This window comes from Scyliorhinus canicula, unplaced genomic scaffold (genome assembly GCF_902713615.1).
Source record: "Scyliorhinus canicula unplaced genomic scaffold, sScyCan1.1, whole genome shotgun sequence".
Taxonomy (NCBI): domain Eukaryota; kingdom Metazoa; phylum Chordata; class Chondrichthyes; order Carcharhiniformes; family Scyliorhinidae; genus Scyliorhinus; species Scyliorhinus canicula.
Window position 1 is genome coordinate 134,816 of NW_024055427.1, and position 24,077 is coordinate 158,892.

General features: G+C 47.4%; 1 protein-coding gene and 2 non-coding genes across 3 annotated transcripts in view; 1 reads left to right on the forward strand and 2 right to left on the reverse strand.

Moving 5' to 3' along the window:
- LOC119959319 (zinc finger protein 208-like) overlaps positions 1–24,077 on the forward strand; it is a 203,269-nt gene that overhangs the window by 36,498 nt on the left and 142,694 nt on the right. The gene's annotated exons all lie outside the window — the stretch shown is intronic.
- trnar-acg lies at positions 1,061–1,133 on the reverse strand. The gene has a single exon. It is a non-coding gene; the product is annotated as a tRNA-Arg (tRNA).
- Positions 1,228–1,300, reverse strand: trnav-uac. The gene has a single exon. It is a non-coding gene; the product is annotated as a tRNA-Val (tRNA).

Below are 24,077 nucleotides of genomic sequence, written 5' to 3' on the forward strand. Positions count from 1 at the left end.
TCCCAGGTTCGATTCCCGGCTGGGTCACTGTCTGTGCGGAGTCTGCACGTTCTCCCCGTGTGTGCGTGGGTTTCCTCCGGGCGCTCCGGTTTCCTCCCACAGTCCAAAGATGTGCGGGTTAGGTGGATTGGCCATGCTAAATTGCCCGTAGTGTACTAAAAAGTAAGGTTAAGGGGGGTGTTGTTGGGTTGCAGGTATGGGGTGGATACGTGGGTTTGAGTAGGGTGATCATTGCTCGGCACAACATCTAGGGCCGAAGGGCCTGTTCTGTGCTGTGCTGTTCTCTGTTCTAATTACATCTCCAGTTTTATTCCTTTTGTTATTACTGGGCCTATTCACTGATCTCCCCTCAGTCACTGTCGCCCTTTTAGATTTTTGACTATGTCTTCTCTGCCTTGCACTTTTCCCCTTACTTCCTTTTGCTTCTGTCCCTGTTTTACTACCTTCCAACTTCCTGCATTGGTTCCCATCCCCCTGCCACATTAGTTTAAACCCTCCCCAACAGCTCTAGAAAACACCCCCCCTAGGACATCGGTTCCAGCCCTGCCCAGGTGCAGACCGTCCGGTTTGTACTGGTCCCACCTCCCCCAGAACCGGTCCCAATGCCCCAGGAATTTGAATCCCTCCCTCTTGCATCATCTCTCGAGCCACACATTCATCCTATCTATCCTGACATTCCTACTCACCTTTCGCGTGTTAGACGAATGTGATAACCACTACACGACATAAACTGCTGGGAGTGTTGCAATCAGCGGCCCTGTGCAATGTTGAACCTCAATGTGTTGCTGCAGCTGCTAATGGTTCCGCTGAAATGCCATGTTACTTATTGCAAGAACCCGTTTCTTTAAAACTGATGTCTCAACTTATCAAAGGATCAGATATTGAACTTTGCTGAACTGGAGATCAGTTATGTTTTGCTTGAAGTTAAATTGAGAGGGCAGGGCTTTCATAAATAACCAGAGCTGAAACGAGAATTGATGATGCCCTGCTCACTTTGCTCTGCATCGGGAACCAGCTGTCCAACCCACTGAACTAAAGGGGACGCCAAAACTAGGAACTGCGAGCCAGCCAGGAGTCGAACCTGGAATCTCCTAATTCGTAGTCAGATGCGTTATCCATTGCGCCACTGGCCCACAGAAGTTCCAAACTCGTGCTATTCCTCGATGATGAAGATTAGTTACGAGATTGAGGTAATATTCAGCAACAGACTAAACTGGAAGCACCAGATGTTTCTGCCCGGTTCCGAACCGGGGACCATTCGCGTGTAAAGCGAATGTGGTAACCACTACACCACAGAAACAGCTTTGCATGGTCCAGCTTTGCTGAGAGGCCATGTCACTTCTTAAAAGAACATGTCTGTTTCTTTAAAACAGATGTTTAAACTTACAAGCCAGAAGAAGAACTTATATTGAACTGAAGAATTTGTTCAGCAAATCTCTAACGGCGAAATGCTCTCTTCTATTATTAATGCAGCATTCTTAAATCCTACAGAACAAAGCAACCGACTTTACACAATATTTGTTTCGTTATTCAATGCTTGAGTAGAGTTTCAGAATTGACAATTATGTGTTTCTTATATTTGACCTCTTTGTGTTTTGGTGTGTAACATGCTGCAGCCTAAATACCGTTCATGTAGAAGAAAGGAGGGGTAATTGTAAATCAACTTTGAGCCTGGATTCCCACACTGGCTTTTCCTGTTTCTCCATCAGGAACACCGTTTTTTCTTTCTCAAAGTTGGTTCAGTTAAGTCTCTGGCATTTCCTCTAAGCCAGTTACAGTATCGTTTGTGTCTGTCCTTTTGAGTACCTCCCAACACACACACATGGAAAACCGAGGAGATGGACCATCCGAGCCTCCCTCGAAAACTCAATGGGGGAACAGGACTTCTACACCCCCCCCCCCCCACCCGCTCCCCACTTCGCCGTTCAAAATGAGCGTAAATATAAAGTTAAAAGTTCTGACTTTGATTGTAAATATAAATGTACAAAAGGGAATGTGAGCACAGAACCTGGTTCACAGTGAAAGTGACGACCTGTTTTACAGATGTTTATGACGTTGCTGTTGCTTTGTTTCTTCTTTTGTATTCTTACCAATGGCTCTGTCTCATGTTGTGCATACATCTTGTTACTAAATGTTAAAAATCCCAATGAAAGTATTTGTGAAAAAGAGTCAATCACATTGCTGTGGATCTGCAGTCTCCTGTAGAACTGTATTTTTTACAATAACAAACCTGAATGATTTAAATTCCAACACCCGCCATGGTGAGATTCAAACAAGGATTTCTGATTTATTTACCCAGTGATAATGCCACGAGGTCACCACCTCCCCACTGAGAGCCTCGAGTTCCAAAATAACAATTTTCACTGAAACATACGCTCATTTTGCAGAGTCCACCGTCAACATCCCCGAGAATGTGCTGCCCGACTGACAGAACTGACTCAGAGGTGGCGGTAAAGTGGTTTCCTGTCGGGCGTTTGTCGAGTGCTGCTGGGAAGGGGTAAACTGCTTTGGCAGGAGGGTGGGAACTGATTGGTAAATTCAGATGTGGAATAATCAAGAATGGGCCTGGAAGGTGGAAAATCATTGGGTGCATCTGGACAACAAAGGAATCCATTGATAGAAAATAAAAAGGAGGATTTGACAGTGGCAATGGGGATATAATTCAATATGGTGAGCACAGTAAACAAAATAGGCCAGTTTAGGGCACCGATAAGAGTATGAATTAATAGTTACTGCAGAAACAGATAGAGAGGGACCGAATGGCAGTTCAATATTCCTCCTGTCAGGGTTTTCAGACAGAGATAGACTGGGTATAAAAAGGGTGGGGTGGCTAAATTGGTTAGATAATCAATTACAGAAATGACAAGGGATGATATGTTGGAAGATGACCAATTGACGACACACCGATTGAGTGTAGGGCCAATAAAGGCGCTCTCATGCTACTGGGAGTGCATTACAGACCCTCAAACAGTCAGAAGGAGATCAAATGGTAAATATTCAGGTAAATCTTTAAAAAGTGTGGAAGCAATGAGGAAACAATCATTTCCGGGATCCATTTGACGCCTTGGATGACGAGACTCGTCGCACAAACACCATGTTGTCTCTCCTATACCGAGTGCAGTGAACAGAAAAACATGGTGAGCGAGCTCCATCTGGTGGCGATCTGAGGTATATGGCGCTTTCCTGGAAAATTATCGAATTCTCAAATCACTGAAGGATGTTGATGTATAATGACGTAACATTATTTTTGGTTCATATTTTTATTATTGCAATTTATTTCAATGATTATAAAGTTATACATGGAGCTAATTCCAGATTTGCTTTAAATCCTGCCGAATACCGTTGTTTAGTGTGATATCTCAGTCACATTGTTTAAGGAAGCTGGTTTTAAACAATATGAAATCACGGAGATCTCGATGAGATCCTGACTCTAAAATACCAATACATCGAAAATATGTTAATATGGCCATAATTCACACAAATATCCTGTATTATTTTGGGATCTAAATGTAACTGATGCCATGTTTATCCTAATCCTGAGCTGTGGATATTATATTTTACCTGTTTCAGCTGCTCCTATTAACTGAACACTTTGATGAACTCCTTGAAATGAGGAAGTTGGACGAATTGGGTTTTCTACAGTCTGAACTTCAAGGAAAAGGGAAGAAAGAGGCAGAGGAAGTGTGTGAGAGAGGGTCAGAAACAGAGGAAGGGGAAACAGATATATAGAGACCGAGCGATAGGGCGGGGCAGACCTTGAGACAAAGACAGAGATGGAGGGACAGAGAAAGACAGGGAGAAGGAGAGAATCAGAAGATATTATTCGTCCAGGACTAACACTGATTGGCACCCAACTGTCATCAGGGTCGACAGACCAGCCAATCATGTCGCTGGGAAACGCCCCTCAGTCTCCCAGTCAGTGAAGATTCTCCTGATCTGAATTTCTGCTTTAATACCAGAACATATTTCAAATCGGATTTATTTCTGTCGAACTCTAATCCAGACACCATGTGTTCCCCATGTTGGTTACTGATAATAATGGCCATGCTTCCCGGTGAGTCGATGTTTAAATGTTCACCATGTGTTCTGTGTGTTATCTTTACTCCCAGATACTGAGTACATTTTGTGTTTTGTTCCAGGAACAAATGGTGAAGAATCAGTGTCCCAGGATCGATCTGAGATAACGGTTCTGGAAGGACAGAGCATTAACCTGGACTGTAGATACTCGACAGCTGTTTTTGACACTCTGTTCTGGTACATTCAGTGTTGCGGGGATCCTCCGAGGAATGTAATGAAAATATATAGCACGGGCAGTTCAGATAAGTCTCCAGATTTCCCAGCCAGGTTCTCGGCTGTTTTACACAAAGAAAACCAAACGGTTCCTTTAAATATCGCCGGAGCTGATCTCTCCGACAGTGCCGTATATTTCTGCGCGATGGAGCCCACACTGCTGCAGAGTTATAGCGGGTCCCGTACATGAACTCGCACTGGGAGTTCCAGTTATTTCGCAGCAGAGGGCGCTCTCACAATGGTAGACGGACACAACTACTCAGCCTGTCAGGGTCACAGGCTCATTAATACAACATCAAAATCAAACACAACACTCAATACGAACAAGTGAGCAGGAACTGAATACTTATATTCGTTAGTTTATAACTTGCATTTGTACTGAAATGAATTTCACAAGTTAATTTATGGTTCGTTAACTCACATTTAGTCTGTTTATGATCTTTCCATTTCTGTCTGAATTATTGTGTGAACCTTTCTCCATCTCAGTTCTCCCCTTCTAGGACCCTTTGATCAAAGTCGATACACAGAGTCTGGATGACTGGTGTATTTTATTGGTTCACAGACATTTGTAGAAAATTAGCACATTTCATGAGGCAGTGGTTGCAGACTTTATAACAAACGCCAAGGTCAGAGTCCCTCGAATATTAATTCTCCTTTCGAGTGTCTGTTTATTGTTTTTCTGACACAATTCACAAACATGTGTTCCCGTCCTACAATAACCAGACCAGTAAACCCATCCCTAACCCCGTCTGGAAATATGCAGCGATTCTTCTTATAAGGTACTGATTGTATCCCAGCTCGGATTGTTCCCATTCACTGACGGGCAGTTCCCCACCTACAGGTCTTAAACCATCATTGGAGACGCAAGAAAGTGAAGTGAGAAAATGCTGAGAAAGACAACCGATTCTTGATGGTGCGGAATAGAAGGTGTTGCTTCGAATTTCAACCGTTACAAATCAGACGGCGACAATGCGGCCATCTGGGTTGTATGGGGCTGGTGCAGGCGGGGCATTTCGGAAAGTAATTGTGGAACAAACACATTTCATCGCATTTGAAATCATGGTTTCAATCGGAATTTTAAACATATGATTATTTCCTGTTTCAGCATGTATTTCTGATCTGAGTGATGTGAATTCTGTTTCTCGGCTACTGCCGCCTGATGTTAAGACAGAAGATGTAGTTGCTTTTAGTTTAACCTTTGACGCTGCCTTCTTGAACCGCTGCAGTCCGTGTGGTGTTCAGGAGAAAGTTTCAGTCTTTCACTTGTGCTATGTTACTCATGTCAGCAGACAAGCAGTGAGGCAAAAAACAAAACAGCAACAGCACCGCTCAGGCAGCCAAACCTCCCTCCATCTCTGGATAGAGAAAGTGGCTCTGAATAGTTACTCAGGAGCAGGACACAGACTGAGTTCATGGTGGACAACAGTCCCGTATTTTGCACTGTGTCTAAGAGCTCCTGTCTGTTGGAGTTTCGACAGAATCTCGGGCAGATGCAGACATGATGTGGAGCCATCGAGCAGCGGCGATGTCAGCCACAGAAACCCACACCGGGCGGGGGAGGGGACCACATTAACCTCGAATGAAACTAACCCACCTGTTACCAGCAGCGGCAGTAAAAATAAACTGCAGAATCCGATCCGACCGACAGATCCGTCAGCAAACGAGTCTCCAGGGTAACCCAGCCTTGCTATTTCTGATCAGCTGTTAATTCTCTAAAACTCAGGGCTGGCTGTTCAGATCAGCTCCGGGAAAGATATTTTTGACTCTTCAACCAGTCCCACTAACGTCACTCGGTTTACAGACTTACGTCACTAAATCTGCAGGGAAACATCACACGTGTCCTCAGTCTGACTCCACATAGGCGGTGCTCTGCGCATGCGAATTCTTCGACCCACACCCCATCCAATGCTGAATCTCCTTCACAGCTTCACTTTGTGATCTCAAGCCCCTAAGACCCGGCTCGGGCGGGCACGGTGCAGTTGGTGTTAGACTCAGTTTGATGGACAACAGCGCTGCCTCCGCGGTATTGTCTCTGGTCCTGAACACTACCGAGAGCTACTGAACACAGATCGATAGGATCCAACATGAAGCTGAGCTTCACTTTAGTGATTATCTCCCTGAATTTCTTACTCTTCTCTCCGTGTGAGTGTAACCACTATATCTGGCAGGAATATGTCACACATCAGACATGTCATGTTATAGGGACGTACAGTTTCCTTTATTGTATATATTGTTATGTCATGTTGTAGTTGATTGTGCTATATCATATTCTCGCCGTCTGTGTGATATTAAATTATTCATGTTATTTTACATCTCAGATGCTGCTGGAAGTGAAGAGGTATCACAGTCTCCAGAGTCAATGGTGGTTCCCGAGGGAGACATTTCATCCTTGGCCTGTTCCACCACAGTAGCAGGAGTGATCCTACAATGGTACAGACAATACCCCGATGGAACCATGCAGCACCTGGCGATCGGCACCAGCGATCAGGGCAGGATCACAGCTCGGTTCAGTTCAGCAGAGAAACACAGCTCTCTGAATGTTAGTGACGTTCGAGTGACAGACACCGCCACCTATCTCTGTGCAGTGAGGCACAGTGAACTGAAAACCATTCAGCGCCGTACAAAAACCTGCCGGGTCATTCTGAAAGTGTGTAGCCTGTGCAGTTATCCGAGAGCAGGCATTTTAGTAACACTTCCATGGATATGCTGCAATGAGTGAGGTACGTTCGTGACTGGCGTTTACTCTTTCATATGGGGGCAGCAGGGTAGCATGGTGGTTAGCATAAATGCTTCACAGCTCCAGGGTCCCAGGTTCGATTCCCGGCTGGGTCACTGTCTGTGTGGAGTCTGCACGTCCTCCCCCTGTGTGCGTGGGTTTCCTCCGGGTGCTCCGGTTTCCTCCCACAGTCCAGGGATGTGCGGGTTAGGTGGATTGGCCATGCTAAATTGCCCGTAGTGTCCTAATAAAAGTAAGGTTGGGGGGGGGGGGGTTGTTGGGTTACGGGTATAGGGTGGATACGTGGGTTTGAGTAGGGTGATCATGGCTCGGCACAACATTGAGGGCCGAAGGGCCTGTTCTGTGCTGTACTGTTCTATTCTATTATATCAGAAAAGAAGGGTCAGAATCCATTTAAATTCATTTTATTTCTTTAGAAGTCACAACCAGAGAGCACGGGTCCCATGGTGCATAATCCAGTACTTAGTATGCAAGAGCCCCGCCAGTATTATTAGAAACATGTCTGACTGAACCTCTCAGTGATTGGGAATGGAATGAGTTAGAGATTGAGAGGAGCGAGGGAACCCAGGCTCTGTTCAGCTCAATGTCCCACCCAGACACAGCACGGGAGCCAGGCCCATTGTGACATCACTGAATATACGTCTGGCTTTGGTCTCATGTGACTTTCTAACTATCATGCTTGGACTTTGCGCCCTCTGCTGGTGGATTCTGTTCAATCCGGTTCACAATGGGGGTTTCTGAATGGATTTAAGGTTTATTGATTTGTATGTGAAAATATCGATGTCAGGGATGAGACGTGACTATCCAAATCTGGATTCTTCTCATTACTTCTTTCTCTGGCGCTATCTGTCGGGGGGCAGGTCCAATCCATTGCAACGTCACGGGGAGACAGGTCGCAACCACGCCAGAGCTGGAATAGGAATTCGGACCGTTTCGGCTTTCCAATCTCCTGAGCTATACCCAACCGTCGTTCGCACACAGCATGAAAATCGTCGGTCTGCTAAATAGCGAGGAGGAATGGTAGAGATTGCAGGATGATATTGACGGAAGGGCCAGATGGACAAAACAGTGGCAAACGGAATTTAACACTGATGCATTTTGGGAGGACGAACTTTGCAAGAAAACACACAATGAATGGCAGGACGCCAAGAAGTACAGGACCTTGGTGTTCATGCCCACAGATCCCCGCAGGCAACAGGGCAAGTAGATAAGTTGGTGAAGAAGACATACAGGATACTTGCCTTTATTAGCTGAGACATGGAATATAAGAGCAGGGAGGTTATTATGGAGCCGTATAAAATGCTGGTTAGTCCTCAGCTGGAGTATTTTGTGCACATCCGGTCGCCACCTTACGGAAAGGATGTGATTATACCAGAAAGGGTGCCGAGGAGATTAATCAGGAGGTTTTCTGGGCAGGAATGTTTCAGCTCTGAGGAGAGGCTAGATAGCTGGGATATTGTCCTTAAAGCAGAGAATACTGAGGAGGACCAAATCGAGGGGTTAAAAAAAACCTTTCCATCAGCAGAAGGGTCAACAACGAAGGGGCATAGATTTAAGGTATGAAGCAGAAGGTTTAGAGGGAATTTGAGCGCGGTGAGAACCTGGAACTCATTGCCCATAAGGCTAGTCCAGGCGGAAACTCTCACAACAATAAAGAAGCGTTTAGATGAGGATTTGAAACGCCATTGTATGCAAGGCTCCTGGTCAAGTGTCAGAAATTGGTTTAGACTAGATCGGTACTTGATGGCCGGGGCAAACACGATGTGTCAAAGGGCCTCTTCTTTTCCGTAAAGCTCTACGACTAAGGAGCCAGAGGCACGGAAGCTGCCGATGACGCCACAATGCCACCTCTCCTTAGGTCAAAGAAAGTAAAGGAGAGACTGTACTGAGTTGCTGAAATGTGAGTGGATCTGTCAATGAAGATGAAACGGAGCTGTTTCAAGCAGATCCTTGGATAGTACAAAGATCGGGGAGAAATAAAGCCCAGGAAAGTTCCATTCATTATGTATACTGCGATTTGCTGAACTACAGAAGAGGTGTCTAAAAAAAGGAAGAAAATTCAACAATAACTTTGTTGCACGTTTTGCTATGGGCGCAGAACGCGTTTATTGGGGTGTATTAACTTGCCTATGTTAAAGGCCGTGTGCTTAACACCACTAGGCTCTGTCTTATGTATTTTTCAGCTCAGGAGTCGCCAGTTGCCATATAGACAACTCACATATATTCCAAGGTCAGGTTCAAAGTAATAAAACGATACACCGATTAGTAAGTTCCAAACGATCAATATTTATTATACAATTATAATAAATACGCATGCACACACTAAGGGACTAAGCTATGACTAAACTAAGCAAACAGAATACTTAACTACACAGGAACAGGCAAGGTCAGGGAGCGAGGCCTTCGTCCCGGTCTTGGGCTGCAACCTTCAGAAAGCGTGCTGGTCACTGGGGGTTTAGCGGGCTTGTTTCGCGTAGCGAGCGTCGTATTGGCACTTACGGTTCGGCGGCTGGTGCTCAACGGCTGGAGTCAGGATACGAGTTGGAGGTCTTGGTCAAAGCCGGAGCACGAAACAACAGACAGGACCATGTGTGGGGGTCTATATTTATAGGGGTCCCCAATGTCCTTCCCTCTTCCTGGGCGGGCTTTACCTTTAGGTATCGATTGGATCGCTTCCAATCGATATCTTTTGAATTCCTCCAATGTAAGGGTCTTTCTCGACGGTGGGGGCGGTTTCTATAGTGGATACTTCTGGTGCCGCGCTGTCTGGACATCCACTTAAAGTATCTTATTCAAACCCAAATGTTGCCATTGTGTGTGCCTAGATCTGGACTGCCTCATTAGTATGTAGAACGTTCTGCCATTATCACCTTTGGTTGGAGATCTTCCACCTGGCCAGAAACTGGTTTTGCTGCTTGCAAAATGCTAATGAGTGTTTGCAGGCTGTTTGCCTTGGCTAAACTGTTTTTCCCTACAGTCTTAGCGATTCTCCATTTTGTTTGGTTCAGTGTCCATTTTAGGTGGCTACAGTGGCTACATTCCCTCCTTGTGATCCTCACAATCAAAATATTGTGAAGGATCACCTATGTACGTTGCCTTGAGTGCATCTGGGTTGCCTTCTTTGTGTTCCCTGACCTCGGCAAGCTCCTGAGCGTCTACTCTGTCCTTAAACTATGGGAAGAAATTTTTTTTAACTGACATCTCTACTTGGCGCTATGTCAAAGGGGACATGCATTACCACAAACGGGAACCTCTACCTATCACAATTATCCTTATCTTAACTTAAACATTTCATTACAGACTAAACCTCATCCATTCATACCACATCACATAACATTTCATGACTCGGCAGTCGAGTTCAGGACAATATAATACATGGGTATAATTTTTTTATTCATTACACAGTGCTTTATTCATCATGGGGCAAAGGGGATTGATGAAATCGAAAAATAGGAGATCGAACTCCATAGACGGTTGAGGGGCAGGAACGGGAGGCTCTCCTCTTCCACTTCCTCAACCTGAGGGTCTGTACAAGTATGGCGAGGATCGCAATCACTAGCAGTGATTCAATCACGTATGACATGGAGTACCATGTCATAAATTTTGTGCACCAGGTCTGAACCTCACTGATCAGAGCTGAGCACGGGGGAGTTGCTGTAAGTGAAACATTTACGATGGGGGTTGTGGGGGAAACGTGTCTTGCTTCCACACATACGAACATAACATTTAAAAGCAATAAGTGGGCTTCCATCATCTTCTCTTTGTTTTCCTTCTTTTCTTCCTCCTGTATGGCCGATCCTTGCTGTGGTCCCTGTTTCGTCCTTCGAAAGCTATGGGATCAAGCACAGTATCTGTCAATACAGCTTAATATCCGTACTTGTTAGTGTATCTGTCTTTCAATTCCAATTGACCCATTAAAAATGACTGGCCTACAACGCTCCCATGGCGAGTGTACAGACCAACAATACCAACTCCCAATACTTCCAGCTGCACAGGGGCACCAGACAAGGATGCCCACTGTCCCCGCTGCTGTTCGCACTAGCAATCGAACCGCTAGCAATCGCGCTCAGGGCAGCAAAAAATTGGAGGGGGATCCGAAGGGGAGGTAGAGAGCACAGAGTCTCACTCTATGCGGATGATCTGCTCCTCTATATCTCGGACCCACAAAGCAGCATGGACGGAATCATCACGCTCCTGAAAGAGTTTGGAGCCTTCTCGGGCTACAAACTCAACATGAGCAAAAGTGAGATCTTCCCATTACACCCGCAAGGGGGGGGGGGGGCAGCACTAAAGGGGCTGCCGTTCAAACAAGCCCGACATAAATTCCGCTACCTGGGGATCCAAATAGCCCATGACTGGAAAGGGATCCACAAATGGAACCTCACCAGCCTGACGGAGGAAGTTAAAAAGGACCTGCAAAGATGGAACACACTCCCGCTCTCCCTCGCGGGGAGAGTTCAGACGATCAAAATGAACGTACTGCCCAGGTTCCTCTTCCTGTTTAGATCCATTCCGATCTACATCCCCAAGGCCTTTTTCAAAGCGCTGGACAAACTCATCATGGCGTTCATATGGGGGGGGGGTAAAAATGCTAGGATCCCAAAGAAGGTCTTACAAAAAACAAAAACCAGGGGAGGGTTAGCCCTCCCGAATCTACAACTCTACCACTGGGCAGCAACAGCCGAGCGAGTAAGGGGATGGATCCAGGAGCCAGAAGCTGAGTGGGTGCGTGCGGAGGAGGCCTCCTGCATGGGAACCTCCCTCCGGGCCCTCGCCACGGCAGCACTCCCATCCCCACCCAAAAAACACTCCAGCAGCCCAGTGGTGACAGCCACCCTCCAATCCTGGAACCAACTGCGGCAGCAACTTGGCCTGACCAAAATGTCGAACAGGGCTCCCATCTGCAACAACCATAGGTTCAAACCAGCACTGACCGACGCCACCTTCAAAAGGTGGAGGCAGGACGGGGGGACACTGACAGTCAGGGACCTATACACGGACGACAGGATCGCAACACTGGACGAACTGACAGAGAAATTTCAGCTAGCTGGGGGGAACGAGCTACGGTACCTGCAGCTCAAAAACTTCCTACGAAAAGAGACAAGGACGTACCCACAACCGCCACGACAGACACTACTGGAAGACCTACTGGACGCAAGTATCCTAGAGAAAGGGAACTGTAGTGACATGTATGACCGACTGGTAGATAGGGACGACACCGTACTGGACGCAACAAGGAGGAAATGGGAGGACGACCTGGGGATGGAGATCGGGTGGGGACTCTGGAGCGAAGCACTGCATAGGGTCAACTCCACCTCCACGTGCGCAAGGCTCAGCCTGACGCAACTAAAAGTGGTACATAGAGCCCACTTAACAAGAACCCGTATGAGTAGGTTCTTCCCGGAGGTGGAAGACAGATGTGAACGGTGCCAAAGAGGCCCGGCCAACCACGCCCACATGTTCTGGTCCTGCCCCAGACTCGTGGAGTACTGGACAGCCTTCTTCGAGGTAATGTCCAAAGTGGTGGGAGTGAGGGTGGAGCCATGCCCGATAGTGGCGGTCTTCGGGGTTTCAGAACAGCCAGATCTATTCCTGGGGAGGAGGGCGGATGCCCTTGCCTTTGCCTCCCTGATCGCCCGCCGTAGAATCCTGTTTGGCTGGCGGTCAGCAGCACCGCCCAGAGCTGCGGACTGGCTGTCCGACCTCTCGGAATCTCTCCAAATGGAGAAAATCAAATTTGCCATCCGAGGGTCGGACGACGGCTTCCACAGAACGTGGGAGCCATTCATGCAACTGTTCCGGGACCTCTTTGTGGCCAATGTACAAGAGGAAGAATAGTCGGGGGAAGGTAGCGGGGGGGGGGGGGGGGGGGGGGGGGGCTACAGGTTCGTTACGGGGGTTCGATGGCTAGCTAAGGCCCAAAACCAAGCTAAATAAACATGTTGAGGGGGGCAGGGGGCGCAGTTACTACTACGAAGATGCTTACCTGTAAATATGTATGTTAATTTTTGCGTGTTTGTTTTTGTTTGTTTTTTTTTTCTCTCTCCTAACAATTTGTAATTTGTTCAATATAAAATACGACAACTGAATAAAAACATTTATAAAAAAAAAAAAAATGACTGGCCAAGTCACACCCTGTGACTCCCCTCATTTTTTTTTCAAAACGAATTTAATGAACACAATACACCTAACAACTCTCCTCCTGCGAGCCGTCTCGCAGGCTTTGCTCATTTACCATCCGAATGTTCCTGGATGTAAATAGCATGTGGGATGGCGGCCTAAGGGCTGCCTAACGAAAAATGAAAACAAATTGGAAATGAAAGGTCGAATGGGTTGCGTATGGGCCGCTACGGGTACGATTTGAATGGGATCCCCAGGTAGGGCGTGCTGTGCCATACCCGAGCTTGGCTGACCAAAGTGGGTTCTCAGACAGGGCGGGTCCTCAGTGCCGTTTGTCCACTGCCTGAGTAACCTGGAGTAAACGGGCAAGAATGTGTTTAGCGTGGATTTGCAGCCTCTATTCGCCGAATAGAGGGGCACCTAAAAACAATGGAGGAGCCAAGATGCTCCTTCATCTGAAAACAGGGAACAAGTCGTGAACCGTGTCGGTTCACCAGAGGATACAACTGAAGTTCTCAGAAGTTTCGGCAGACAAACTAACTTGCGTGCGAGGTGGTCGCACTCCTTACAACTGAAAAGATCTCCAATCAAACGGTTGGTTTGCGAACCAAAGTTCTCAAAGGTATTTGCGGACAAACTAACGGGTGTGTGAGGTGGTCACAATCTTTTCAGCTGAAAAGATCTGTAATCAATCTCTTAACATATTAACAAACAAACATAAACTGACAAACAAACATACGTGCAGGTTCCATCAGAAAGGACATCGCTTCCCTCAAGCGGTTCCTATTTTACATCATCTGAACACCTCACTTTTCCTCTGTCTCTGTGAACAGGGTCACAAAGGGGTTGCCGTGTCGGGATTCAGACACCGTGTCGTCCTGCTCTCCCGGATCCCACACCCTTGTGTGGATCAGGCATGATATTTTTGAATTGTGTGACCGGGGGTCACTTTCGTCATTGCGGACAAGTCGGTACGAATTGTCCCTGTGCCAGAGTGTTGGGTCCAAAAGTGAATAGGTATTGTCGGGGTCGTCGGGGTCGGGTGGTGGGTCTGGGTTTTTAATGTAAGTGACTTCCATGGGGTCACTGTAGTCGGGGTCATAGTCGCTGCTATGTGGGCTGTAGTGTGGTGTGCTGTGGCTGTCCTCAGAGTCAGTGTCTGTATTGCTGTCTCTGCCGCGGCAGCTTGTGGGCGTTTCGGGGCGTGGTCTGTCATGGTCAGTGGGCGGAGTCGTGGGCGAGTCCGATGAAGAACTGGTCTGTGAGGGGGATGGTGGAAACGTGTCTCTAGTGGGTGGGGTGAGGTGTTCTGCTGCGTCTAGCAAGACATGGTGTGCATGGTTGGCCTGTGTTCCATATGCCTTTAACTGGTTGATATGGAACCACGCGGTCTTACCATTAGGATATTTTATCCTATAAACTGAGGGGCTAATTTTATCCGAAATTGAGTATGGGCCAGAATATTTTGGTGCCAAAAAACTGCTGGGGTTGTATACAGATAACATTACCTGTTGCCCAACCTGGAATTCTGTGGGGTGAACGGTCTTGTTAAAACAAGCTGTGCGTTGTTTACGGCGTTTCCCTAGCTGAACTGCGGCTGCAATCTGTGCAGACCTCACAGTCTCAACCAAGTCTTTAACCGTCTTTTCGTGTGTGAGGGCCGTCACTTCGGGGCTAGTCATGTCCAGTCCTAAAAGGAATTCTGTACCTTTCATAGGGCGTCCGGTCATGAGTGTGTGTGGTGTGTATCCTGTGGAAGTGGAAACTGTATTTCTGATGAACATTAATGCAAATGGGAGCACTGAATCCCATGTGGAGTTGTTCTCTTGAACCATTTTCCTAAGCGTGGATTTTAGGGTCCGATTCATGCGCTCTACAATCCCGCTGGACTGTGGGTGATACGCAATATGAAAATTTTGTTTTATTCCAAATATTGTCAGGACGTTCTTCATGACCCGTCCTGTGAAGTGAGATCCCTGGTCCGAATCGATGCTTCGGGGTAAACCCCATCTCGTGAAGATGTGGTGTGTCAGGATCTTTGCAGCTGTCTTAGCTGTATTCGTTCTAGAGGGGAATGCCTCTACCCATTTGGTAAAGGTATCGATGACCACCAGAACGTATTTATAGCCATTCCTACAAGGGGGCAATGGGCCTATAAAGTCGATCTGGAGGTTTGTCCAGGGGCCATTAACTGGTCGAGTATGCCGAAGTTGTGCCTTTTTAGAATACCTCTCCGGGTTATTCTGGGCGCAAATAAGGCAATTCTCGATGTAGTGACCTACATCTGTCCTTAGGTTAGGCCACCAACAGAGCTGCCTGAGGTGCCTCGTGGTTGCGTCGGTTCCTTGTTGCCCGTGTCCATCATGGAACAAAGCAATCATTTCATTCCTGTCCTGCTGTGGAACCACATAAAGCTGATCCTTTATGATCACACCCTCATGTGTGGTCAGTGCGTGTCTGAATTTGTCATACTGTGGCACAAAGTTGCCTTGAAAATCTCCCTGAGATCCTCATCTTGCTTTTGTGCCTCTACTAAATCTTTAATACTGGTCTGTGAGACTTGGACTGCGCTCACAGGGGCGCTAGCTGGTGCGCTAGCTGGGGGTGTCCATAAGTGTCCTCGCCTGGAACCTGCCTTAGCCAGTGCGTCGGCTTTTACATTCCCAGGGGGGGATGACCTATGGTGGCTTCTTACTTTTATGATGCCGAAGGTCCTGTCCTTCGCTTTCTCCAAAATGTGTTTGAGTAAAGGGGCTGATGGAAGGGGTTTCCCATCTGCGGAGACAAAACCTCGTGTCCTCCACAGGGGCAGAAAATCGGTTAAACTATTGCAGACATATAAACTGTCCGAATATATGTCCGCTGGGCTGGGGAAAGAATCGGGGTGGTCCACTATATAAGCTATGGCCGCGAGCTCTGCTGCCTGCGCGCCTAAGTGTCCGGGTAGTTTTAAAGCTATCTCTTCGAGAGCGCGCCCCTGCGCGTCCTCTACATAGATGCCGCATCCTGTGATACGCTCACCTTCTAAAACTGTGGATGAACCGTCTACGTATATCCTCAGTGGTCCACACGTGTCTGTGGGTTGGGGGCTTTGTTTTGGGTTCCCTATCTTCCTGGGGGGTGTCTTTGCTATAAAGGGTCCTGTGTTATGTAAGGGGGCTACAATTTCACATTCATGGGGCTGTCCTGGGTATTGGAGGTTGTCAGCTAAAAATGTGTGTGTGCGGGTCCGTTTGACTGTAATGTCCCGTCCTTGTAAAAGTAGTGTCCACCTAGCTGCCCTAATCTGGCTAACTGAACCGTCCTTCAGTCGACCGTCTAGGAGTAACTGTGTGGGGGTGTGCTCGGTCAAAATGGTGGTGGGGTTGAGTCCGGTAATGTACGAAAAATATTGCACTGCCCAGAAGACAGCAAGGAGGTGCCTCTCGCAGGCTGAAAATCCTTGTTCAACTGGGTCTAACAGTCGGGAGGCATAAGCCACTGGTCTTAGCTGCTCGTGCCGTTCCTGAAGCAACACGGCCGAGAGGGTCAGATCTGTGCTCGCTACCTCTATTGCATATGGGGAAAGTTGGTCTGGGACTTGTAGCGCGGGTGCTGCGCTAAGGGCTTTCTTTAACTCCTCCACAGCCTCTGTATGCTGCGGAAGCCATTCCCAGGGGGCTCCTTTCTTAAGGAGGTCTGAGAGTGGGGCGGCTTTTGTCGCGAATCCGTCGATGTGGTTCCGACAATAACCAACCAGTTCTAAAAACGACCGGAGGGCTGAAACATTCTGGGGAAGGGGCAATTTGACAATCGAATCAATTCTTTTGAATTCGATCTCGCGTTTGCCGTGCGTGATGATTGTACCCAAATACATCACTTTATTTTCCAAAATCTGGGCCTTTCTTGGGTTAACTTTACATCCAATCTCGGTTAAAAGTTCCAGGAGTTCGGCCAGAAGCGTAATGTGCTCTGCCTTTGTGTCTGTCTGCAGTAGTAGGTCGTCTACATACTGTACCAGACATTCGGGGCGGGAAAATTTTTCTAAGCCATTCGCCAACTGTCGGTGGAAAATGGAGGGGGAATTGTGGAATCCTTGTGGAAGGCATGTCCACGTATACTGTTGTGTTTTAAAAGTGAAGGCAAATTTGTACTGGCACGCCTTTGCCAATGGGATTGACCAGAAGCCATTGCTAATGTCCAAAACCGTGAAATATTTGGAGTTGAGTCCCTGCTTGAGCATGGTCTCGGGACTTGTTGCTACCGTGGGGGCTACTGCTGGGGTTACTTTATTGAGTTCCCGATAATCAATGGTCAGACGCCATGATCCGTCGGGCTTTCTCACTGGCCAAATAGGAGCATTATTGGTCGAGGCTACTGTTCTAAGCACACCTTGCTCCAATAAGCTACCTATCACCTTTTCTATTTCTACCTCTGCTTCTAGGGGAAATCTATATTGTTTTTGTGGTCTGGGGTCAGGTCCGGTAACGTGAATTTGTCCAGCCATTCTGCCGCAGTCATGCCGGTGACTGGCAAATGCTGTCCTGTGTTTATTCAGTACTGCCTTAACTTGTCTGTCCGTGTTTAGTGTAGTCAAGTCAAATGAGTATTCTCCTACTGCACTAATCCTGTTAGCGTACTCTCCTACTGTGAGAGTAGCGGGTGCTCTGTCCGATCTTGCCATTCGCCAGACACATTGGTTCACTGGGTCGAACGACAGGCTATGGGCATTCATAAAATCTGTCCCTAGGATGTGTTCTGCTGTCCGGGGAAGATTTACTAAAACAACGGGGTGTTTGGTGGAAATGTTCCCTAGCTGGATTGCTACGGGTGCTGTAATATGTCCCTGCTGCGAGTGTCCGGTGAACCCGCTAAGTGTGATGGTGGAGGTGGTCGGCCACGTGTCTGTGTGTGCCGTGGTGGTGGAGTTAATTGTGGTGCGGGAGCCTCCTGTGTCCCAAAGTAACTCTATGGGCTTCCCTCTTAATTTTGCCGTGACTACTGGTCTTCCTGATGGATCCCATAGTGTGTCACAGACCCAAGTGGGGGAGCCCGAACACCGTCAGTCCATTCCGTCCACATTGGTCTGTCCTGACTGTATCCCTATACTATGGATCGGTTTTGTTTTATTCCTGTTCAGAGTGCCTGTCTGCTGGCCTCTCTGTGATCTCTGGGGTCCATTACATTCTTTTGCCCAATGCCCTAACTGTCCACAGTTGTAGCATTCCTGCGACTTCTGTGGAGGACTGCTCTTTCCTTCATTCACCCATGCGGGTTTTTGGTGCTCTCTCACTGCCTGTATGTCTGCTGCAGCCTGAGCTTCTTCTGGGGATTGAACTCTACTCTTGCCCTGAACTGATTGCTCCCAAGTGCGGGACAATCTTTTCAGGACCCACTTCTCATTATGGGCTTCCTCTGAGGGGTCATAGCTGTTGCAAACGCTCTGTCCTGCTTCTGTTGCATGTGAAATTATGGTGCGCGTCCATTTAACCATGTTTTCACGGTTCAAATGGGCTCTATTTAAATCGCCAAATACTGCATTAAAATGGATCCACAGCCTTCCGGCGAATGCTGTGGGGTGCTCGGATTTCTTCTGCCGGCACTTATTAAGTCCTTCTACGGGGTCACCTCGATTATACCCTATGGCATCTAAAATGGAGGTGTGCATTTCCTCTAGGGTGCCTCCGCCAACATTCTGTGGGTCGGGGAGGGCTGCTACAACCGATTGGTCCAAACTCAGAACTGTGAGTTTGACCTGCTCTCTCTCGTCCAGGCCGTACATGGTAGCCTGCTGTTTTACCTTAGCGAAAAACTGGTGGGGGTCTGCGGTGGGGAGAAACGGAGTGATCTTCTCACACGCGTCCCTTAGTTGGGTTACAGTTAAGGGGGTGGTGTAAGTTATATCGGGTGCGCCGTCTATGGTCGCTTTTCTCTGGGTGGTGACTGGATTCATTGGAATGGTGAGGAGCTGATCTGTAGGGGGTTGGGGTGCTTGCCTTTTCTGCTGCGCTGCTGGCGCACATGTTCCCTGAACATAACGCTGCGCTGTCTCACTTAACTCTTTCCAGTCTGGGGCATTCTCCTCATCTAACTGGGTTCCAAAGGTGCTTTGAAACCCATTTTGCACCGAAAGCAGCGATTGCAGCTCTGCAATCTGTTTCCTGCATTTCGCTTGGTCTACTGTACTTTGCCTTTGTTCGGTGGTTGCAGCATGGAGTGCTCTCAAAGCTGCTTTAAGGTCAGAGCATTGCCTCTGCAAAGCTTCTACCTGCTTCTCTGATTCTTCTCTTATCAGGACGGCACGTTGCACGTCCTGATAGGCCTTTTCGTACTGGGTCAGGGAACTGCTGAGATGGGCTAGACAAGACTGATGTGCCCTCTTGGCATCATCCACCTCTCTACCTTTCTCTGCCAACTTCCCTCTAAGTTCCATGTTTTCCTTTTCGATGTCCCTGACATCCACTTTACTCATTCTATTCCTTTCTTCTAATTCTGCCCGGAGCGTCTGAACGACCTCCTCTGTGCCTCGCAATTGTGCCAAACAGGACACAATCGCCATCGGCTTACGTGCTTTACTCATGTTTTTCTTATGAATTTGAGAGAGGTTCTCCCACCAAGTATGTCCTATACTTCCGGGACCTGTCTCCTCATTCAAACAAAACTCTTTCCAAAGGGGCCATCCCTTTCCTTGCAGATACTTGCGGAGTTCCAGCTCCCACATGGGACACTGACCTACTCGGCTACTGCTGCTGGTCGCTGCGACCACAAACCGTTCTGGGTTCATGAGGCGTTCCATTGCCTGCATGGCCATTTTCTCTGACTCACTTTTAAATTTAGGAACAGGGGGTGTTGAGGTTATGTCTCACGAAACGGGTAAGGCTTACGCTATGTTCCGTTCACAAAACTACCGAAAGTTTGTCGCAACAAAAATGCTTTCAGGTTTTCCTTACAACCCTGTTAGTACGCATGCACTAAACACACTTCCGAATTACGCTTATTTCTTTGAACACCTTGAATATTTGTGATTTCTTTCCGTTTTCTTTACCAGATTTCCAATTCAAATTTCAGGGTCCTCGACGGAGTGGGGGTACCACTTGTAACCGTGTCCCGTCAGGATGTCGCCTCTAAATGTTGCACGTTTTGCTATGGGCGCAGAACGCGTTTATTGGGGTGTATTAACTTGCCTATGTTAAAGGCCGTGTGCTTAACACCACTAGGCTCTGTCTTATGTATTTTTCAGCTCAGGAGTCGCCAGTTGCCATATAGACAACTCACATATATTCCAAGGTCAGGTTCAAAGTAATAAAACGATACACCGATTAGTAAGTTCCAAACGATCAATATTTATTATACAATTATAATAAATACGCATGCACACACTAAGGGACTAAGCTATGACTAAACTAAGCAAACAGAATACTTAACTACACAGGAACAGGCAAGGTCAGGGAGCGAGGCCTTCGTCCCGGTCTTGGGCTGCAACCTTCAGAAAGCGTGCTGGTCACTGGGGGTTTAGCGGGCTTGTTTCGCGTAGCGAGCGTCGTATTGGCACTTACGGTTCGGCGGCTGGTGCTCAACGGCTGGAGTCAGGATACGAGTTGGAGGTCTTGGTCAAAGCCGGAGCACGAAACAACAGACAGGACCATGTGTGGGGGTCTATATTTATAGGGGTCCCCAATGTCCTTCCCTCTTCCTGGGCGGGCTTTACCTTTAGGTATCGATTGGATCGCTTCCAATCGATATCTTTTGAATTCCTCCAATGTAAGGGTCTTTCTCGATGGTGGGGGCGGTTTCTATAGTGGATACTTCTGGTGCCGCTCTGTCTGGACATCCACTTAAAGTATCTTATTCAAACCCAAATGTTGCCATTGTGTGTGCCTAGATCTGGACTGCCTCATTAGTATGTAGAACGTTCTGCCATTATCACCTTTGGTTGGAGATCTTCCACCTGGCCAGAAACTGGTTTTGCTGCTTGCAAAATGCTAATGAGTGTTTGCAGGCTGTTTGCCTTGGCTAAACTGTTTTTCCCTACAGTCTTAGCGATTCTCCATTTTGTTTGGTTCAGTGTCCATTTTAGGTGGCTACAGTGGCTACAACTTTAAGAAGGAAATGTAAAGGCAATTACATGGCTATGTAGAAAAGACTATTTTTGAAAGAAGAATAAGGTAACCATTTCAAAGTGTCTCGGGCAATATAGATCGTGTAGCCTCATCCCTGACTCGAAGATTCTAGATTCTAGTCCGTCATGTCCTTTCCAATATATTTCTTCTCAGTGCCTTGCACAGTGAGCAGGTGCAGGATGGTCACGGTGCAGTGAAGATTCAACCGTCGCTATTTCCGCTCCATCACTCCGAGCACAGCTGAGAGTCACCGCACACGTCACTCAATATTCAGACTGCGTTACCCCCGCCCACTGCTTCCGGTTGCTGCTCTCACTCTGACCCAATTGTGGAGAGATTGCTGCTGCTGGTTCATTCCTCTCATTGGCCGGTTCAGCAGTGCAGTGTGACGGGGATCTGTATTTCTGTCTCTGACAGAGGATGTCTCTCATTGCAGAATCACAAACTCAGGAAGGATCATGAGGAACCATCTCGCTTCGCTGCTCGTCATTATCTCACTTCTCAGTCAGTATTTCCTTCCCAGTAACACTCCATTCTCTTCCTGAATGCCGTAACCCTGATTTTATTGTTGGTAAAATGACAGAGATTATTTTGCTGATGATCGTATTGCTGAATGCGATGCTAACTCTGATTGTCATTATTGTTGTTACTTCTGTTAGAATGGAGCCACCAGGACACCGTGGAACAAAAGGAACCTGAAATAACGGTTACAGAGGAAAGGAATGCCACAATAACCTGCACCTTGAAAACAGGTGCTGCTAACCCTTATGTGTACTGGTACAGTCAGCAGCCCGGGAAAGCTCCAATGTACATGTTTCTTCTTATTGGACAGACGGTGCAACGGAACACCGACCTCAATAATCGGTTTTCTTCTGCGTTTGATAAAAAAGACAAGACTACCGAGCTAACGATCAGTAACACAATGATCTCAGACAGCGCCTTGTATTTCTGTGCCATGAAGCCCACACTGCTACAGAGATACAGTGGACCCCGTACAAAAACCCCACACTGGCAGTTCCAGCTGCTGCTCAGCAGGGCGCGCGTCATCATGGGCAGTTCAGGTTACACAGTGAGTGACAAACATTGTAACAAAACATCTCAAAAATAACAAGAGGTGAGGTCCACTTGCACAGTTAAACCAATTTACGATTGCAACTTGCATTCATAACAGATGTAAGATTGACGAATCGATCTGTTATTCCTTAAATCCTGCTTCTTGTTCATATCTTGGTGTACAGACTCACTCACTCAGTAAACTATCAGGTCTCATTGGACAATAGCAAATGCAACAATTTAAATTAATGTTGAGCTTTTCACATCATTACATGTCCAAAGCAGTTTCAGAGGAGCATTTAGGTCAAATGATCAAAAACCTGCTCAAAGAGTTCGGTTATTTGGGGCGGTACAATGGCTAGCACTGCAACCTCACAGCGCCAGGGACCCAGGTTCTACTCTGGCCTTGGACGAGCTCGTGGCGTTTGCACGTTGTCCCCGGGTCTGTGATGGTTTCCTCCGTGTGCCGCGGTTTCCTCCCACAATCCAAAAATATGCAGAATAGGTGGATTAGATAGATTTAATAAACCTGAATCAGGCCCCCCTTCAGCCTTCTCTGCTCTGAGGAAAACCATCCTAAGCCAATCAGCCTGTCTTCATAGCCGAAACACTCCATCCCCGGCAACATCCTGGGGAATCTCCACTGCACCCGCTCTACTGCAATCAAATCCTTCCTGTACCAAGGCGACCAGAACTGCACACAGGGATCCAGCCGTAACCAGCGTTTCTACAGCTTCATCATAACCTCCCTGCTCTTATGTTCAACGGAAAATAAACGCAAATATTTCATAAGCCTTTCTTAACCACCGTATTTAACTGTCCTGCTGCTTTCAGGGCTCTATGGATACGCATCCCAGGTCCTTCTGGTTACTGTAATTCCGAGCGTCCTACTGTTCATTATATATTCCCTTGCCTTTCTAGCCCTCCCAAATTGCATCACCTCGCAAATTTTCAGAGGCCATTTGCCACTATTCTAAGGTTTTCCTCTTCATTATTAACCACATCAACAATTTTCTCGGAATCTGCGAACTTACTGATTAAACCTCTACCAGCGCCCCTGGGTTACACGGGATGTGGAGCTGAGGCCATGGTCACCTTAGTCCTGATCTCACTGAATTGTGGAGTAGACTCGAGTGGCCGATTAACCAACTCCCTGCTCCCAAGTTGGATGCTCATATGGCAATGAAAAGACCCTGCATTTTCCAGAGTCAGTGTTTGTTACTGAGGGAGACAGAATCGTTGAGCTGAGCCCCCACACCAACAGGCCGTATCCTTCAATGGTGCGGCGATCCCAATGCCGCAGCCGGCTCACGGTACTTGCTGTCCCAACATTATCACATCTTGCTTTATTGCAGCAGAGAAATGCATTCCTCTGATTGCCAGCGACAGGCCAGTGAAAGACAAGGCCAGTAAAATTGGGCAGCCAATACCTGGACATAAATATGTACGCAGAAATCCTGGAAGTTTGTCACTCGCGGAATTATTATAGCGCCAGGAATGTTATAGCACTCAGAATCACAGATACACAGAACCACCAGTTCAGATGAGGCCTTCCGGTCAATCGAGTCTGCACCAACATGTGAAAAATACAGGACTAACTACAGGACCTCATTTGTCAGCACGTGTTCCATAGCCTTGAATGTGAAGACGTGTAATGTGCTCATCCAGGTACTATTTAATGGATGCGAAGCACACTGCCTCTACCACCCTCCCACGTAGTTTACTCCAGACAGTCACCATCCTCTGAATAAATAAGATTTTCCTCAAATCCCCATAAC